General features: G+C 48.7%; 1 pseudogene; it reads right to left on the reverse strand.

Moving 5' to 3' along the window:
• The window catches only part of LOC143387397 (ephexin-1-like), a 61,773-nt pseudogene that overhangs the window by 20,810 nt on the left and 19,814 nt on the right, over nt 1-21,149 (reverse strand).

Consider the following 21,149-nt stretch of genomic DNA (forward strand, 5'->3'; position numbering starts at 1 on the left):
ATATCTTCCTGTTATCTTTTTCCCCCTTTAGTGCTGGGGATGGGTCTCAGGGCCAGTGCATGCAGGGTAAGTATGTGCCACAGAGCTATGCCCCCAGCCATTTTCTAGTTATTTCACATTACCGATTTCTGTTTTAATTCTCTAGGGTCAGATAACACCGTTTGTATGATTTCACTTCTTATGCATTTGTTCAGGTGTGCTGTGGTCTGTCTTGGTAACTATTCTATGTGTACTTGAAAAAAAATTGTATTCTGCTGTGGTTGGGTGGAGTTGTCTATAAAAGTTAACCAGCTCCAGCTGGCTGATGGTGGTCAGTTCTTCCACATCCCAACTATATATATATATAGTTGTTGATGGACCTTTATTTTTATTTTATTTATATGTGGTGCTGAGGATCGAAGCCAGGGCCTCTCACATGCTAGGCAAGAGCTCCACCATGAGCCCCAGCCCCAGCCCCATCCCTGCTGATTTGACATATCTTGGTTCCACTGGTTACTGAGAGAGGAGCCTCTCAGCATGTCTTCAACTACAATTGTGGGTTTAGATGTTTTTGCATGTGCATGTCAATAAGGGCAGCTTTGATTGTCAATGTTACCCTACCTTTGAATAATTTGGGCATTTTCTTCTTTTGAATGCCATAGCCCAGGTGGGGCAGACGGCAGCCTGTGGGTTGTAAATCTGGTTATTCTGAACACACGCAGGCCTCCTCCTGCCTGTGTGCGTAGCTCTGTCACACCAGGGCAGCAGGGCGAGCGGTACCGACTGAGACTGCACCAGCCATTATCTAGCCCTTGAAGAAGAAGCCCGCTGACCTCTGCCCAGCGCCACGCAGCTGCAGTGACGTGGGAGAGAGAGCGGGTCCAGCCCTCAGCTCCTCAGTCGCGGGAACCACGTTCCACTCGAGGCTGGTGACCGTGGCAAGATAGCTGTGGGACGATCCTCTCACTGTGGAGTGTTCTGAAGCAGCACTGCCGTGATGGTGGCCCCCCTGCACTGGCCACGGCATCTCTTCTGCCAGTGAGTTTTTGGTCACTGGTGTATTTTTGTGTTTTTAGCATTTTTATTTTAAAACTTTGATTGATTCTTAAGAGATGGGGTCTCACTATGTTGATCTTGAACTCTTGGGCTCAAGCGATCCTCCTGCCTCAGCCTCCGGAGTAGCTGGGACTACAGATGGCTGTCACTGTGCCTGGGTGATATTTTTGGTTTTGAGTCAGTTTTTGGAGGCTCGTATTTTCCTTGAAAATTGCTCTCTCAGACTCACAGAGCCTCCTTCCAGCTGGGCCAGCTGCTCTCCTCAGAAGTGTGTTTGGAGGGCGTCTTCTGCGAGCCTCCGGCTGGCCTGGCCAGGGAGAAGTTAATCTGATCTGGATTTCTCCCTTATTTAGTAATGGAAGCCCAGCAGGGTGAGTATTTTTATCCAAATGCAGCCTTGCCTGACCCCCTCCATTCCACAGCATCTTGAACTCAGTGCCCCCCTCCTCTTTGAAACAGTCTGATATGTTAAGCAGCATCCTCCATCTCCTTGGTAGAAGCGGTGGCCACGTTGCTGATGTGAAGTTGTAACAGCGTTTATCTCTTGTTCCACAGTGTCATAGTGAGACACATGGCCTGGACCACTTCAGTCATCATTTAAGGAGCTATACATCTCGGTTAATTAATCGATGACCAACTTTTGGTGATGTGTCCAGTGGTCAGCCTCCACTAGGGCGGGTGGCACAGCTTGAAGAGACAGAGCCCAGGGACAATGTTGTCAGTCAGCCACTGTCTCAGGCCCCCAGGGCCTGGCGTGCCCCACCGCTACAGCCTGAGGATGTGGGGCCACTTGTGCTCGGAAGCGGGCTACAAGAGCAGGGCGGTCCCTGGGCTCCATGTGCTGGACCCCACATTCCAGTTCACACGGCCCCCGATCCCGCGTGACCTCCACTGTGCAGTGTGCTCTGAGGACCAGCCTCCCTGATCCTGGGAACCTCAGGTGAAAACAGCGATAGATTTTTATGAAGAAAGACACCCTCAGCAAAGCGAGCAGGTCAGCTCCCCCAGTGCACAGGCCCGGGAGGCAGCACCAGGAACCCCGACGGAATGCCGTCAGTCCCCACAAAAATGCACACGGAGACCCCGTCACCACTGCAGTAGTTCAGGGGTCTTGTGGGTCGCCCTCCTTAGTGGATTCATGCTCTCCTCTCAAGGGGGATTATCTCTTGGGGGAGTTCAGTGCCCCCTGATCTCTCCCTGCTGGTCCTTCAACTTCCAGCCATGAGTTGAAGAGCAGGGCCCTCACCAGCACAGCCACCTTGAACTTCCCGGCCTCCAGAACCATGAACTCTTCTTTACCTATCACCTGGTCTCAGGTTAGCAACAGAAAATGAACCACAACATCTTCATTTTACAGATAAGGCAAATGAGGAACAGAGAAGTTACCTATATTTCCCAGGTCACACAGCTAAGAAGTAGAGTGGGACTGAGAATGATAATCACTACATTCTGTAGTGATTATCTACACTCCACCGTGAAAAAGCATCTGAGTACATTAAAAAAGAATTAACATCCAGAATGTACAAAAAGCTGCTAATAAACCAATCAGAACACCAATACAAACAAACCAATTTTAAAAAAGGATGAAAAATAAAACAGCCAGCTGACAAAGGAAGGGAAATGATAATTGCGTGAAAGGCTGCTCAAGCAAGTCCTGGGGACAGGCAGGGGAACAAGCGGGAGTTTATCTGACAGATTACAGAAAACCAGGATGTTCGACAGAGCCAGGAGGGCAGTGGGAATGGCCCTCACACTGTGGGTGGCCAGATGGATCTGAGTCGTCCTTATCCAAAATGCTGGGACCAGAAGTATGTCAGACCTGGGGGGTGGTTGAATGTTTGCAGATACATAATGAGATATTTTGGGGATGGGACCCAGGTCTAAACACAGAGTTCATTTATGTTTCAAAAAGGCTTATACACATAGCCCAGAGGTAATTTCATTTAAAATATCTTAAATAATTTAACATATGAAGCAAAGCTTCATGGTATCAATTTTTCACTTGTGGTATGTCAGTGCCTCAAAAGTCTGATTTTGGAGCATTTCACATTTCAAATCTTCTTCTTAGGGACACTCAGCCTGTACTGCCTTTTGAATGACGGTGTGGTGGGGTCCACTACCATTCAAAATGCACTTCACTTCTGACCAGCAGCTTCGGGTGAGGTCCCTCCCTTCAGCCACCGCTCATGTGGGTGCTAGGAGGCCACACGCAGGAGTTCTCCCCAGCCACCTGTGCTCCCCGCCTCACTGAGGTCCCCTGGTGCCCTGTGGGTCCCACAGAGAGCTCTGGGCAGACTCCACACACACCTCGCTCGTTGCACTTCAAGCCACTTGTGTCCCTCCCTCAACTTCTTCAAGCCAGTTGTACCTGTGATACCATCTATCACTTAATGCTGAGAATCAGTGGTGGCCAGTGCCAGGGAAGCATTTTATAAAAACTAAGCTGAAAACTCTGAGTTCATGAAAGGCAAGTTGTTAACACCCCCCAACCAAACCAAACCGCCCCTAGGGTGAAGCCAAAACCTTGAGCGCAGCACTGGGGACAGCGTCACAACAACCCAGAAGGCTTCTGATGGAGTCGTCCTACATGTCTAAACTCCAAAAGCAGATGGTGCCTTAAGGCTGTACTTTATCAGAATAGGTAAATTAGATGAAGTTAGTTCTCCAACGGGAACCTAAGGTCAAAGAAAAGGCCTAGGTAGACACTTTAGTGTTGTTTGACTTTTTTTTAAGTAATGCAAGGGTAGCAATGAGTCATATATGCAACGTTAAAATACTTAAAAATAAAGTGGTACCTTTATCCACGTAAAGGACACCTTTAACAGCATGAGGTAACTCCTGCTCACTTTACTAACTGCTGGCCCAGTGATTCTACCATCCCATAATAATGAAGTCATTTACTTTTGTGGTACAAGGGACACTTCCGTCTTTAGTGGAGGAGCTTCAGCAATTTGCATTTATTGTTATAACTGACAGGTTTGTTATTAACTCTGCCTCCTTTTTCAATGCTGTTTGTTTCCTGTGCTTCTTTGCAGTTTGCTGTGCTTTTCTATGTGATACAAAAGGCCCTTTCTCTGCTTCTAGCTACATTTATGTTGTGAAAGGCTCATGCTTTCTTTTAAGTTCTACATATTATGATTGATCTCTAAGTTTTATATCAGAAGTCTCCTAAAACAAACTCTTGATGTAGCCACTTACAAATCCCCACTCAAGATCCAGGAGGGATGCCAGCATTTAAACTCATTTTTCCTGATTCTACAGGACAGGAGGTTAGCAGATGAATCCCTGGTGGTCCTTCAAAAATCCAATTTTATCAAACCTTCCCTACTGCAAACCTGCTTGGAAGCCGAAGTCTGAGTTAGAGGATGCAGATTGGGAGCTGTTCTCAGTCTTGATCATTCACAATGGATGCTGCAGTCTACCATGTTTGCTTTTAATTTGTATTTATTTATTTTTTTTTTTAAAGAGAGGGGTCTCACTCTGCTGCGTGGACTGGCCTGGAACTCCTGGGCTGAAGAGATCCTCCTGCCTCAGCCTCCCAAGTAGCTGGGCTGTTTTGCTTTTTAAATAACAACAAGAGGGCTGGGATGTAGCTCAGTGGAAAGCACATTCCCAGCACGCCCAGGCCCGGCTTCCCTCACCAGCACCACACAAACACACACACGATACAATCAACACACACACGTCCACAAGTCCTCTCTCCTCGAGTTGACCATATGCTTGTCTCTCTAAATCACACAACTTTCTTTGATTCCCGAATAATCTTTGTTCCATTAAAACAAGCCCTGAGGTTCCCCTAAACTTTTTTCTGTCTCTGTCCCACTGTTTCTCCCTGCAGCTGGAGACCAGGCAACCTCACGACTGCCCAAGGTCAGCCGAAGGATCCTGCCCACAAACCCAGGCAAGAGACTCACTGCCCAGTTGGGGTTGGGGGTGGACACGCCGGGGGATTTCTTTCAGCACCCCCGCTCCTCCAAAGTTCAAATGGCCCCCAAATAAAGTTGGGGGATAAGATGACAAGGGAAAGGAAGTACAGCAGATTTCTGTCACCCAGCTTAGGTGGCTGGGGTGATCTCACAGTCACCACAGGCTTAGCATCACCTGGTGCTTTAGCAGAAACGCCCCATGGCAGTCAAGAAGGGTGCGTAAATGCCATCTTCCCACCCGAGGGCACGTGCCTGTCGGGGCCTCAGCCCTGGGGAGGGGCTGACCTAGAGGCTACAGGTGCCTTCAGTTGCCCACGAGATAATGTCTTCTTTCCCACGTGGTCTCATGGGCGCGCCCTGCCAGTCATCCTCCTGATAAACCACAGCAGAACCTCAGCCCCCAGAGGAAGGCCCCCCCATCAGCTGGGACCAAGTGAAGCCCCCCAGCTTACCTCCTGCAGTTTGACCTCCTCGGGCTGCAGGATCTCCAGCACCCCGCTGCTCTGTATCTCTGGAAGGTCCTGCCAGAGGTTGAACCTTGAGTGGGGATTACTGAGCAGGCAGATCTGGGGCACAGCCCTCCTCTGGGGTGGGCTCACCAGCTCTTCCTCTTCCTCCTCTTCCTCTGGGGTGTCCTCACCAGTCGGGGACCCATCCTCATCGCCCTGTATCTCTGTGTCCTGTTGCCTCCTGGTCTCGATTTCTTGAATGGTTGATTTATCTCGGTATTTCTGATATAGGAGCCCTGGAATAAAAAAGCGTTGTATTTTTTAAAAGAACAAGATTTTTGATGGCAATCATTTCAAATCACTATAACGTCACACTCTTACTGTGAGGGGATGCTCTACTGAGGAGCACATGGAGAAAGACAGACTCTCTCGCTTCCTAGTAATAGGCTCCTGGACCACAGAGCAAACTGCCTCCTCTCCCTCGTGGGAAAGACCAGAATGTGCAAGTTTTCTCCACCACTAAGAAAAGTCTCTGATTCAAAATCCAGTCACACAAATGCGGGCTTTCTTCAGCAAAATGAGAAGGCAGACCTTGATGTGTCAGTAACTGGGAGAGCGCTGTTGACGGAAATGTCCTGGTTAGGTCTCAACATCCAGCAGGGACATTCCCACAGCCCTAATGCCCCAATAGTAACCCTCAAGCACACTCATCCATGCCGTGGGAATACCTGTCAATTTGCATATGGAGGAAAAATCCCTGTCTCAGCAACCTGAGGAGTCCAAAGGGACCCATCTCTTGTGCACAGTCTCCCATGGCTTCCCAGCCGGTTCTAAAGCAAATGCACCTGTCTCAAGGAAGACTGGGGGTACGAGAAGTTGGAATGGATGTAGCTGCTCCATGAGAAAAACTCCCTTCAGGGCAACTGGCTGTGGGCAGAGGGACTGTCCCTCCACACGACCCTGCCTTCCACAAGGATGCGGGGGCAGGTCAGCCCCAAGGGTCTTGTCAGCCATGCACAGAAACAGGACTCTGCCCATTGGCCAGGGAGGCCCCAGGAGCTCTCAGGCAAGCATGCCTGGGTTGCATTCAGCAGAACCAGACTGGTAGGAGAGGGCTGCAGTTCCAAGGACAGCAGATGAAGTGGTGGTAGTAACAGAGCCCAGGGCCAGACTCAGGGGACAGTCCAACATAGAGCAATGGCTGGTGCTGGGTAAAATCCAGGTCACCAGCTTGGCAAGAGGATCTCGTGGCACCATTCAAGAGCACAAGGAACATGAGTGGAGGCTCTGACTGTGGGTGGGGTAGTGCAGAGATGAAAATGTCCTGGGATCCCCAGTGAAGAAACCCAGCTGGGCAGCTGGACTTACTGGTCTGGAGCCTTGGACAGTGGCTGGGATCCCTAGGTTTGTCCACTTGGAAAGCACCCTCTCCTTTAGTACAGCTGAGACGTGTTAAACATGTCTAAACAGTGGGAAGGGGTGAGAGAGGAACAGACTACCTCGGAGACCCTGGATACGTGAGCTGGGTCAGTCACATCCACAGGTGGGAACCTCATCAGTCTATCCGCGGGTCACACCATTGGCTTCCAATGTTCCATGACTCTAAATCATAAAGCCTTTAAATGAACCCCTGTGCTTTGCAATGTCACCATCCAGCAGAACACAATATAGAGTTCATGTGACAAAGGAATGAAAGTCGATCTATGCTAAATACAACTCAGGTTGGGGACCTATAAGGACAGTTGAGTGTCACTACATAAATGGGCTCAATTGTGACACATGACTGTTGCCATCAAGCTCGTTATTTTCCTGGGCTTCTGACAGACAGGATGCTTACGGAGGCTTCCACCTGGGTTCACCTTCCAATGTTTAACTCGCACCCACGAGGCCCTCAAACATTTGTTGAACATCTTTTTAAATGCAGTTTCCAAGCTTCCTCGGAGTGTCTGACCTAACATACTTCTGACATTTCAGAAAGCACATCTTACGCATGCTGCAGGCAGCTAATCCGGGGCAGAACTACCTCCAACTTTTCACAGGTGCATGAGACTTCAGCACTGCCACATTGTGGCAGACACTCTCAGGGGCTCCCCTCCGTCCCTTATACCCTGGCTTGCCAGGTAGCAGGGCAGGGGTTTGGTTTGGGTGCCGCCCATCTGTGCTCCAGGACATGGGTGATGTTGACTGAGGTACACCTTCCCTGTCAGCTCCCTTCCCCTTGCCAGCGGTGGGTTTGGGCATGGGCATGTGACACCTGCAAGTTCATATGCTGGAACCTAGTGCCCAGGGTGACTGTCTAAGAGGTGGGGCATCTGGGGAAGTGATTTCCATGAACAGAGCACTGTCCTTATGAAAGAGGTTGAGGGGAGCCGCATTGTCCCTCCTGCAACATGAGACTCCACGAGAGGGCCATCTGAGCCCTCACCATCGGGAATCAGCTCTGGTGCTGGGCGTCTCAGCCTCCAGAACCATAATGAGTCACCCAGTGTTAGAGTGTGGATATGGCTTGTCCCCGAGGTGGAGGCTTGGTCCCAGTGTGGTGGAGTTGAGACGTACTCTAGGCCATGGGCCACTTCCTTTTAAGGACTCCACAAGAACCTCAGTTTAAGAATGGGTTGTTGGGCTGGGGATACAGCTCAGTTGGTAGAGAGCTTGCCTTGCATGCACAGGGCCCTGGCTTCAATTCCCAGCACCATACACATAAAAAATGGGTTGTTCTTGGGGCTGGGCTGTGGTGGAGTGGTAAGAACGCTTGCCTAGCACACATGAGGCACTGGGTTCAATAAGATAAATAAGATAAAGGTACTGTGTCCATCTAGAACTAAAGAAAAAAAGAAAGAAAGGGTGCTAAAAACAATGAGCCTGGCACTGGAATCTTTTGCATGTAATCTCTCCTGCTCATTCCCATTATGCTGCCACCCACCATGTTGTAATAGTACCAGGGAACCTTTATCAGAGCCCATCAGAGACTGGTGCCATGCTCTCAGACCTCTGAACTGTGAGTTTAATAAATCTCTTTTCTGTATGAATTCCCTGTCTCAGTTATTTTGTTATACTCTCAAAAAGGTATTTTGTTATATACAGATTAAGACACTGGCCAAGGAGAGAAAGAGAAAGGAGACATATTCTAAGGGCTTCTCAAAAAGATGTCTCTCCCCAAGAAACACTAAAAGACAACACCCTTCCTGCTGCTACAGACCACTGCTGGAGGGTGTGATACCTGGAGCCATTACAGCAGATTGAGGAGGAGAAGCACTGTGATGCCTGTTTGGGTGATGAACCTATTCAGGACCTTCTCACCCCTGGACTCATTGACTGACATGGGATGCCTTCATCATTTAAGATCAGTTTTTGCTAGATATTCTGTTAATTGCAGCCAAAATAATTTTAGAATTAAAAAATGCAGACTTTTTTACTGAGTTATATATTTAGAACATAAATTGGAACTCCAATTTTTTTCTGGAGTTACTACGATTACGAAATTATTTGACATGCTATTATAACTACTTTTCATAATCTTTTGTTTTTGTTTGCATTAAATTCAGATTACTGTATAATCTAAATCAGACCACCAAATACAGTAGATTTATATGAGGAACTACATGTTATCTGAGAACTCGCTGTACTCAGAGTATTGCATTTATTTATTTTTTTTTTTTTGCAGTGCTGGGGATCAAACCAGGGCCTCACATGTGCTAGACTAATGCTCTACCACTCAGCTGTGCCTCAGCTCAAAATGTTGTGAATATAGCATGTATTCCTATTTTATATTTGAATGTTCAGTAAGCACAACTTTATATGGAAGTTAATTTTCCCTTTTGTAAATCTTTTTAATTTACAAAAGCTTGCACTTGGTATCACATGCATGTGGAATAGGAAGGCTCAGTTCCAACTCTTATTAAAAGATCTAAACAGGTTGGCTAGAAAAGGAGGGTGAGTGCCCAGCTCCTTTGGCCAAAGCCTCCTGAGTCATTTCAAATCCCTCCTCCTGAAGAGGATTCCTTTTTATTTCATTCTTCAAATACAATTCGAAGGGCAGGGAATCAATTATGATTTAGTGAGCAATTCTATGTGCCAAGCATAGACAATCTCTCTCTCTCTCTCTTACACACATACACACACACACACACACACACACACACACACACACACACCACTCCAGGGGCTCAGGCTGTGTGATCTCTGAGGCAACAGCCACTGTGACAACAGCTGTGTACTCTAGTTACACATTCTGTGTAACCTGAGTGGTGGCCACTGCAAAATCTAAAACACAGTCTACAAAATGCAAACAAACTCATTCCACTTTCTGTCCCCTGGATTTCACTCTGCCCTCAGGACCCTGCGGTCCTTTCCTGACACCTGGTGAAGAATCCTCTCACTCACATTGCTGAGGGCAGCTGGGCTGGGGAAGGGACCTGCATGGCACAGCCATGCAGTCTCCAATGAAGACTGAGATGGCATGAGACAGCTCTGTGCTGTCCCTCGCCCCATCCATGGAGACCTATGGGAAACAGGGAAAGATGCTCCCCATGACACCAGCAGATATGGAGAAGGGGCTGTGGGGGAAAGGCTCAGAACCTCAGCATCTCTGCTGACTGTCAGGTGAGGAAACTTAGGCCCATGATGGCAGACAGAAGTCTCAGGGGCCCGGACTCCAGCTTGGAGCTTCTGCAGCTCCAGGGGAAGTGCTCGGCCTCCTGGGAGCAGATGGGGGCTTTGGCCCCTCCCCACCCTAATTCCTTCCTGGTCATGGCCCTGATCCTAGAAGAGCCCCTTCAAGAGGGTAGAAGCCAAAGTTTCCATCATATGCTGAGGCAGAGGTGGCTCTCCTCATACAAAGGACAATGTGGCATAGCATTGGGAAAATCTTTGTTGCAAAATCAGGATTTCTGACAGATGCAGTGGTGCACACCTATAATCCCAGTGGTTCAGGAAGCCGAGTCAGGAGGATCACAAGTTTGAGGCCAGCCTCACAATTTAGTGAGGCCCTAAGCAACCCAGTGAGACCCTGTCTCTAAATAAAATACAAAAAAAGAGCTGGGGATATGCCTTATGGTTAAGAGCCCCTGTGTTTGAAATCAGGCATCAGTTTCAGACTAGCCCCTCTCCACTTCCTCAGCCAACAAAATGAAAGGCCCCCATCGTGCCCCCACCCCAACCTGACGTACAGGGTGCCACAGGAGACAAACTTCTGGGAGTCAGAGCAGCCTATTAGCACGCAGTGCACACTCCACCCCCCCAGCTTCACAGGGGCTCGCTCCTCTCAGGGTTGGGTTAGAAAGCTCCCTGCCAGCCAGGAGGGGGGCTGCCTGAAAAGCCTCCCAAATGCCAGGTCTCCTATAGGGACAGAAGCTCCTTTCCACTCTGAGGACACACTGTGTCTATTCCAGTGATTGGGGCTAAAGGACAATAATGATATATTATTTAGACAAGAAAATTTACAAACTTAGAATTTTTATTTTAACAAGTAGTCTGCTCTAATAACATTGAAGAATATTTTCTAAGCAGCCAGTACCACTTTCAGATGAACGGAAACTACAGGTCCATTCACTGGTGCCCCTGGTGATGGTATGAGAACTAGCCTGAAGTTACAAGCAATTTCTTAGTGCAAGGCATGGAGTTCTTTGGACACTCTCCGCCCCCTTTGTGAATTCTTGGTGGCCTATAGGAGCTGGACATACATGCTGCTCCTTGGGTGTCTCCCCAGAGCCATATTCCAGGAGAGGTTTCCCTTCCTTATTCAAGGGCTTCTGGGGCTCCTTATTTCTCTATTTTCCCTTTCCTGGCTTGCAAAGTCCCTGGCCATCAGCCTGGCTCTGCCCAGGCGGGCCCTCCACACACCTCCCTCTCTGTTCCAACTCTGGGCCCACGCCCTGTTCTTCCCAGGCCCGTCCCTGCCTGGAGCACAAGGAAGGCTCACTCTGCAGGGTCCAGCAGTACTGGTTCACTTCTTTTCTTTCTAGCAGAAGTGACTCCCTTGCTCAGGAGAGTTGGGCCAAGCAGAGTCAGCAGGATAGAAATCCATTTGCTAAATTAGCTCAATGGTACAGCACTAATAAGATGTAGCAGTTCTGCCTATGGACCATTCAGAACCACATCCCATGGGCCAGGAGATCTCAGAGTCCACCTGGCACCCACTTTCTTAAACAAAACTCTCTCTCAACCAAGGACACCCACCTATTTGTTCGATGAGGTTTCCTCCAGGAGTCGGCAGGAATGGGATGGATCACCTGCAGGGCCTCGGTGAGGGTGGTGGGGCTGTCCGCCAAGGCTAGGCACTCCTCGGGTGTGGTCCCATTTCCCAGGGTGGAGGATGACTCGCTACCAGAGAGGGAGGGCCACAAGACTGGTTATTTTTAAGCAACAACACACCTTGGTCGGCTTGCCAGAGGCGTATTCACAATCGGGTGCAGGCCAGTGGCACCCTGCCTCAGGCCGTCCAGGCCGAGGTACCACAGCAGCCACTGCCCATCCCAGCAGGGCGGACCCAAAGGCCCTTTTAGTCCTGCACCAGGGCTCGATGGGGTGATTCATTGCCACACTAGACCGCCCAAACCTTCATGTTTTTCGAGCTCACGGGCAGGCGTCGGAAACTTGGCGCGCCCTGCCCGCGCGCTCGGTGGCGCCAAATGGTCGCCCCAACGGGTCCCGCGGCCAGGAGGCCACCTTGAGCCCCTCGGGGTCATGCAGCCCCCAGTCCCTTTCATCCCCGATCCTTCAGTCCCAGGGCCACTAAGGGTGGAGAGGGAATCCATGTGGCACGCGCACGCCCAGGGCGTCCGGGGCGAAGGCACTGGAGGTGATCTTGGGGAGCAACTGGGGAGCCAGCGGCCAGGACAGGGAAGCTGCCCTACTCCAGCCAGATGCCCGCCCGATGAGGGCCCGGGTAGGAGTGGGGGGCAGCGGGAGCCCGTGGGCCGGGGTTTGGGTATAGGCCTTGCCAGTCGGTGTCCGTCGCTGGGGGAGCAAGCAGGGAAGGAAGCATACAGGGCCAGCGCGCGGGAACCGGGATGGCCACCGGTCCTCACCTGCCGGGCAGGTGTCCCGCCAAATAGAGCGCCTCGCTCTCCGAGGTGGAGCTGTAGTGGTTCACAGCGCAGGCGGCGCTGAAGGCTGCAGCCAGCAGCTCCATGGGGGCTGGCGGCGGGGCGGGAGCAGGGGCCGGTGGGGGGCGGTGCTGGGGGCCCGGGCTGGGCTGGGGGCGACGCGTGGGCTCTGGACTGAGGTCGCAGCGTGCACGGCTGGAGCCAGAGCTGCCGCCGCCGCCAGCGCCACCACCGCTGTGGAGCGCTCCAGCGGGCGCGCGCGAGCCAGGAGGCTCCGGGGGTTGCCACGGCAACGGGGGAAGGCCGGAGGGGCGCGCGCGGCGGGGGCGAGGCCGTGTTGCTGAGGGGCGGGGGCGCTCAGGCAGGGCGCGACTCGGGCCCAGCGGCACCAACTGCTGACCTCGCTCCCCTCCGCGCTTCCCTCCAGCCGGCGACCGCTTCCAGCCCGGAGAGAGCGAGGGTAGACTGGGGGTCCGCGAGCGGCGCCTCCGCCGGCCCGCCCCTTGCTTGCGGTGGTCGCAGCTCGGCCGGGCATTCCTGGAAGGTGCGGTCGAGGTGACGCTCTGCCCCGAGAACTCTCGAACCGCCGCCTTGGCCACGCCGGGCACCCTGTGCAGTTTCGGGCAGGCTAGCGGCTGGTCGACCCTGCCGCTGCCGCCAGGAGCCCGGCCTCGGGGAATGTGTCCTCGCTGGAAGTGCCTCCCTCTGTTCCCTGTTGGAGGCACACACTCGGGTCTTACAGGACCCCCGCACGATGGCTCCTGACACTTAGAGTGGGAAGGGAGTAGCGCGGAGACCTCTCCCCTGCGGGTATCGCTGCAGGACCATCTGCTCTTAGCGACCCAGAGACCCTGGCGGGACAGGGTTGGGTTTGGGAGAAACGAAGTGCGCCAAGACTCTGCCCAGTTTCCCTGTCTAGTCACTTTGACTCTTGGAACCCGCTCCTCCGTTAGCTAGTTCAGTCCGTTCATGGATTCAGAAAGCGAGCAAAACTAGGTGACTGAAAGGAGGAGGAAGCTAATGTTCCCCTCGGCAAGGTCCTGAAGGTTGGCATGAGACCAGGCAAGCCGCCCCTGCTGCCTGCTCAGAGGTGACCTGGGAAATCTAGAGGGATTCCGTCCTGCACGACACTGGCACATTGGCCAGTATCTTTTCCTGGGACCATCCTGCTCCCCTTGTTGTACATCCAGGTAAAGTGGCCTTGATTTGCAGCCAGGACAATTCCAATGCTAATTGTACGGAGAGGGTAGGGATGGGGTACAGAGAAAAGTAAGGAGAGTCTTCCTTTGCACCTTCCCCTCCACATTGGTTAAAATTAACACAATCCTTTTTTGGGGGCAGACAGTGCTGGTGGGAGGGGTTCAGATCCTGTCAGTTGGTTGGCTTTCATATATTCCAGCCTGGAATAAGGCAGGTGTTCTGCAGGGAGGGTTGGGAAGGCGCAGGTAAGCAAGAAACTTAGGATGAAAGGCCTTCTGCCAGGAAGGGAACTGCCCTTTCCATCCGCCGGCTGATCACCCATCGTCCTGGCCTCTTTCATCTTGCCCTGATCCTCCTGTGGGAAGGTATGCTGCAGCTGGCTGAAACCCAGCTCCCAAAGCTGTCACTCAGCTCTCTGTTTTGGGAGGAGCCAGAACCGAAAGTTTCGATGCCTTTTGCTCTCAAGGGCTCAGGATATTTGAGAGACACCCATCGGGAATCTTTCCAAGTCAAGCACCTGCCTTCTGCAATGGTTTTCAGGGAGGCAGGTACCCCCAGCTGATCTCCCTCTCCCTCACATTTTTGTCTACTAACTAGCATGTCCACCTGGATACCCTCTGTTCAGACTGCCATAACAAAATACCATAGATTGGGTGCCTTCTTCTAAACAACAAACTAGGCACCTGCTCTCTGCTTGACAGCCTGCATTCCAGATTCAATGGAGAGATGGTTCCACCTTCAGGGGCCACTTGGGTGGCACTGTTGCCCCCACTGCGTGAGGAGGTGCTGCCCATGCTGTGGTTGGTCCCACCCTTGCCATGCCAAGGTTCTGTGTGTGGTCCACACTGAAGTTCTTTGTTGGGGTGGGGCAAGCCCTTCAAAAGAGAGGTGGAGGCTGCTCTTCCCAGACTGGGGACTCTGCCCCAGCAGCCAGGAGGCCAGGGAGAACCTGAGAGGTGTCTCAGCTCTGTATCTCCTGTCACTCCATGTGCCAATGGTTAACCATGCTCCCTTTGTCCCTAGAGTTCCTCGAGCAGCCTACCTCTCTTTTGAGTCTGGACTGATGGAGTCTCTTCTCTCCTGGGTCCTTCTTTCTTTCCTTCCTTTTTCTAAACTATGGGTCCAACTTTGTCCTCTCCCTTTACTTAAGCACTTCTGTTGGAGCCCTATCACCTGCGGGCAAAGCCCGTCAGCCACTGCACACACCTGTCAGCTTGCGGATGGGCCCTGCATGGATTCTCCATACTATCCCAGGCTCTGTGGATTTTCTAAGTGCTGTGTCCTCCCCTAGGACTCTGCACCTCCCCACCCTGCCAGTGACGACTTCCATCTGAAAAGCTGCCCCCACAGGGCCCTCCCTCTCCTTCATCACAGCCCTCACTGCCTGGCACTGTGAAGAGCACTTTATGGGCCCTTAGTAGGGTCTGCTGGTTTGCATGGCTGTGTCAGCCCTTAAGTTCCTAGTGACACTAAATGGAAGCTGTCCCTTCCCCCTTTGCTGCACAAAATATAAAGGATTCAACTTAAAAAAAATCTGAAAATATCAAACTGAAATTATATCTATTAAGGTGAGCATGATAAAATCTTCCAATTGAAAAATAAGCTAAAAATATCCCCTTAATTATAAAATTGGTTTAGAAAGTCACTGAGTTCTCAGGCATATAACCTTAAGCTTAATTCCCATGTTCTATTTTCTATCATATTTAGTGCTTATTAGGCAGTCTATTATTAAAATCTCCACTTAACTGACATTTTCCTCTGAATCATTCACAAAATAAAGTACTGAGAAATATTCAAATATTTGTACCTGGCTAGCACATAGTAGGTGCTCTCTAAGTATTTGTGAATGGATTAATGGTCTGCATTTAAAAAGACATACCTAGCTATCTTAGGTATTCAATCTGAGGGATCTACTTCTTGTTTTGGGTTATAAATTTTGGCAGCAAAGTGGATTTTTTATTTATGTAGCAACCTCAGCTTTCAGGAATCTTTGTTTATAAACTTTTTCTTGATGCTGAGAGAGAATTTCTAGAAGAGGAAGGAAGCTTAGGGATGATCTAGTCCAACACTTTGATTTTATAGAAGCAGGATTGAGGGTTAAATGACAAGTCCAAGATCTGACAGTTGGATAGTAATTGATTTGGGAACATATGATAGTGAATGAAGACTGCGTTGTGTGGAATAGGAACTGCATATATGTGTGTGTGTGTATATATATATATATATATACATAAATATATACATATACATATATACACATACACACATATGGGCACATATATATAAATATATATGTGTATATATTTATATATACATATACACATTTATGAATCATATATAGAAAATTATACATAAAAAAGTGCTGGGAAAAAAACTCAGGGTGTTGCCTATGCTAGAAAAATGCTTCCCACTGAGCTGTGTCCCCAGCCCAAGGAACTGCGGATTTCTATCACCCTGTTTTCAGGGTCACATGGTTTGCTAGCAGACTACCAAACGTTAAGATCACTTGTATTCTTAATCTCATAGGATAATATCTTGGATTTTTTTTTGGAATTAGAATACATTCCTCAAATATATATTGTAAACTTATAGAAACAGTCATTTGATAGCTTTTAATTAACTGTGTCTTTTAAATATGTAAGCAGTAGTTTCTGTCACTCTCAAAAGACTTCTAATTTGTTTGGAAATGAACAAAACTCATCTGTGTGAATACAGTAATCTATCGAGGGCCACAGCCTCCAGAGTTGCTTGGACCCCAAAAGCTAGAGGGATAGTGAAGCAAATGACAAGCTGTATTTGGAGGGGAGGACCCTCTCACTGCAGCTCCAAGAAACCGGGAACTCACACTTGATGGGTGAAAAGATTTCACCGCAAGATTGCAACCAAGGTTGACAGTGCTCTATGCATACTGTCACCCACTGCTGCTGGGAGGGCAGCATGGCCCCCGACTTCCAAAGACCTCCAGATGCTGTGTGTGTTGTACTCTCTAGACTGTTCCCTGCCTCTTCTCTAGGCTGAATCTAATTTGGAAGCTTCCCTGTAGCCTGTCGTTTCTGGAGGATAGCAGCTGTCAGGGGGTTCTGTAAGTCCCAGCAAATTATGACAACTGAGGGTGACATGCAGACCCCCAAACTCTGCAGCTGTGTCAGTAGTGAGGTGTTTGGGGGCAGTGCCTCCCTTCACAAGCCTCTAGCCTGACCTAGAGTGCAGCGTCACTCTCCTACCCTGGCCTTCTTTCCCCTGTCTCCCCTCCACCCTCTGTCTGTCCTAAACATGGCTGCCAGGTAAATTTTCCTCCAGCATCACTGATCCCAGCATCTGCTAGCTTCAGTGACTCCCTAGTTCCTTGTTGGTAACTTATGCTCAATGGAGTTAATGTCCAGTCCAGGCTGGCCCTGCCCAGATGAGAGCGGGTCCCTCCTGTGAGCTCCCATGGCTCTATTGTCTCCACTCTGAGATTTTTGGGAGCAGCTATGAAAATGTCATTCATCTCCGATCCCCAGCAGGTCTGGGAAAGAGATGGTGCCTCTTCAGACACCGGAGGCCATGGCTGGGCCTTGCTGTGCACCAGCCCTCCCTGCTCTTGGCCTCTTTGATTGACGATGGTGTCTCTTCAGCCGACCTCTTTGGGAACTGGCAGGGAGTGGCACCTGCCTGGTGCTGCAGGCTGGAGGGAGGCAGCTGCATTTGTGGTGGTGAGTCTCCAAACCCATTAGACCTGGATTTAGGGTTTGGTGAGGCAAGGAGTGGTTTGTTCTGTTTTTGTTCTTTTTTGACATGGTTGCCTTGTGGACAGTTGCACTCTTGGTTAAATGGGGAAAAGGCCAGAGGGTGACGAGATGCAGACAAAGCCCTGTCTGGTTTGAGGAGCAATGCGGGCACTGGATGGGTTCAGTGACTCCGAGAACCAGGCCCATAATCTTAGGGCTTAACTGCCAAAAATCTGACATTGCTAGGGTGAGTACATTTTCTGAATAAAAAATAGGTGACCAAGGATTTTTACTCCACTTCCAACCTAAGAGCAGCTTGGAGGATGGGGCTTGAATAGTGAAAATTAGAATTTACAAAAGCATTTTCATGGTTCATGTGTCCTTAGCAGTGTCCTTAAAAGGCTGGGACAAATGGTGGACATGATCTTAAACTATGAGATGCACACAATTCGCACATTTATGGAACAAATAGAAATGTATTTCCCAAAACAGCCTCCCCCAAACCCTCACAGATAAGAGGCTGTGATTCGTGTTCGTGTGCTGATCTGAATCTGGAAAGGGAGGGAGGGCTTAAATACAGATTTCTGGAGTATTCCTAACCATGGAGGCTGGAGCACACGGGGCCTGGGGTCGGGCAGTGGCCAGTGTCATGGATTTTGACCAACAGGAGCATCTGAGGCAGGGAGTACTGAAGGGCTGACAGTTCCCAAAGATGTGGCGGGTGGAATTTAGAGTAAGTAAGATTAAGAGTTGCCTCGGTGCACAGAGTTTATGCTTTAGGCTGTGGCCATGGGGGTTAGAGATTGTTAATCAGAACTCAAAATGTAAACAAAAGACTAGGCGCCCCCTCCATCTAATTTATAAACCGTTGTTAGATCTAATTTAGTCTTGTTTTAGAAGAGCACTTTGCAAACTATCACGTGCTACACATAGAAAAGACATTATTATTATTTTTTTCCTACGTAGCCTACATTTAGTACTGCAATACATTCATTGTGGTAAGGAGAATGCATTTCCTTGGCAATTTGCCAAATGTAGCAAAGCTGCTTAGAGTGTAAAACCACAAAGAAAAGGCTGTCTGTTCACAAGTAGTTTTTTTTTAATTAATTTTTATTGTAGGTTGTTCAAAACATTACATAGTTCTTGATATATCATATTTCACACTTTGATTCAAGTGGGCTATGAGCTCCCATTTTTACCCCATATACAGATTGCAGAATCACATCAGTTGCAGAACCATTGATTTACATATTGCCATTCTGGTATCTGTTGTATTCTGCTGCCTTTCCTATCCTCTACTATCCCCCCTCCCCCCTCCCCTCCCCTCTTCTCTCTCTACCCCCTCTACTGTAGTTCATTTCTCCCCCTTATATTTTTCCTCCTTTCCCCTCACTTCCTCTTGTATGTAATTTGGAAGGAGACCCTCAGGGGTACACAAGTAGTTTTGAAGGAGTAGCAGGTAGTCAAGAATATTTGTAATTAGAAATTGTTCAGACTTTATTCCAGGAAATTTCCAAATAACTGGATTTTAGAGAAATCTTTTCCATCATAAGAAGTCCTGTGATAACCTTATATTTCCTATTGAAACAACCACCTTGCCCTAACATCCTGAAGAAGGAGAGCTCTTTGATGAGTTACCGGTTCTATCTGTTGAAGGATTTGGGGTCTCCTAGAAAAACCAGTATGTATTTGATGATAATGTTCACATTCTGAGATGTTGGAGCTCAGTGCCAGCCCTTGCCTGCCCCTGGAATGTCAAAAAAAATGCATTTCTCCCTTGAACTTCACAGCTTTGGGCCACTACTGATATTTGCATTTCCAAGAGTCTATTAAGGAACCATGACAGCAGTGTTCAAATGAGCATGAAATATTTGAATTTTACAGAGAGAAAGCATGGAATTCCAAAACATACCAGCAACACAGCAATCAAAGAGGTTTGAAAATGAACAGCTGGTGGTCACCAATGCACAGAAATTGTCACTGGCTTCTGAGAGTGGAAGTGTGACTTGATATCATCTTTCTCAGGGGTGATCTGACAACACATACATTAAATCTGTGAATGTTCACGCTCTTTGGCAAAGAGAGTCTACCTCTAGGACTATATCCTAACAAACTATTAAGTATGTGAAAAAAATAAAAGAAAGCTCTGTAAGGATGTCTATTACAATGGTGTTATTAATATTAGCACTGTTACTTATAACTGGGCAATATATAAGGCGACCCTATGTCCAATGACAGAAGATTGATGATTTAAATCATGGGATACTGTACCATTAAGAAGATTTTAAAAGAGCTGGGTGCAGTGGCACATGCCTGTAATTCCAGTCACTTAGGAGGCTGAGGCAGAAGGGTCACAAGTTCAAGGCCAGTCTCAGCAACTTGGCAAAACTCTCTCTCAAAAAAAAAAAAAAAAAAACAAAAAAAAAGGACTGGGGATGTAGCTCAGTGGGGAAGTGCATCTGGGTTCAATTTCTAGTACCAAAACAATTTAAAAATGAACATTTTTGAAGAATATTTAATAATATGGAATAATATTAAAAAATGTTCAGATTTAAATAAAGCAGATTTCTAAACTGGAGGGTAGTATGGTCTTATTTGGTTTATAAGTAGACTTTTAGGTATGGAATTTTAAGCATGTACACAGTCTTTTAAAGGACTGGTAGACCAATCACCAAAAATATTTTGCATTACTTGTAGCTGGTTGGCTGGATTCTGAGGGAATTTTCCTCTTTTTACTCATATGTGTTTGAAATTTTTCTACAATAAATGTGTCACTTATGTAACAAGGGAGGAAAGTTACTTTAAAAACAACATCAATCGCTTAATGTGCATAAATTTAGAGCATGAATTCAAAGTGTTTGCGTCACCGTGGGGCATTCTGATGAACTTGGAAAGGGGGCGGGGCTGCTTGCATTCTCTCCAGGTACCTGGGGATGAGTTGAGGGGAGGCATCTCAATTTTTGTTACATAAATCTGTCTCTGAGAAAGCTCCTCAGTTTCCAAAGAATCATGAATTCAAATTTTACAGTAAATTGCTTCCTGGCAACATTAACATGAAGGCACTAATCAGATATTCCAATCTGCCTGGTTATGAAAATAGTCCCTTTTCCAGAAATTCCTTCTCCTTCATAAATCCATGTGTACAGTCCTAACCAGAATGTGGCTCACATTTCTACTGAAGCCATGTTCTCACCAGAGCGCTCCTAAGAAGCCACCCTTCCAGCCAGAGGCAGCGCCCGGCCCCGGCCGGCACCACCAGGGCTCTCTCCCTGCAGAGTGCAGAAGCCTCCTCCACATCCCACCACGCAGCTGGCTGCGCCCCCTCAAGTCTCTGATCACTTTATTAGAAAGTGAGTTTTCCGGCCTACTGGGCTGTGCGTGGAGACTGGGGGTGGCCCCTGGCTTCTGTCCCTCCCTATGCTGGAAGGGGCCCAGGCTCACCCTGTAGGTTCTGAATGTATCTGCTCAGTGAGGCCGATCTGGGACTCTCCCAGGGCCTCTCAGTAAATCACAGCCACAGAAACGTCTCACAAACCCTTTTCCTTTCACTCATTAATATAATCTTCTCTCCTTTCTGCTCCCTTAAAAGGTGATTGTATCTGTAGTTAAAGGACCATTATTTTCCGGGGACAAAGTCAGTTTACCAGTCAAACAGTGAATTTCATTTTTGTTTTTCACCTACCCACTGTTTGTCCCTCCCCTGGACTGACCAGTGGCTGCTGGCTTTCCTAATTTTAAGGCCATGTCTCATTTTTTCCATGCAGTGAAGATTGCATGTTAAGT

This window comes from Callospermophilus lateralis, unplaced genomic scaffold (genome assembly GCF_048772815.1).
Source record: "Callospermophilus lateralis isolate mCalLat2 unplaced genomic scaffold, mCalLat2.hap1 Scaffold_167, whole genome shotgun sequence".
In the NCBI taxonomy this organism is placed as follows: Eukaryota; Metazoa; Chordata; class Mammalia; order Rodentia; family Sciuridae; genus Callospermophilus; species Callospermophilus lateralis.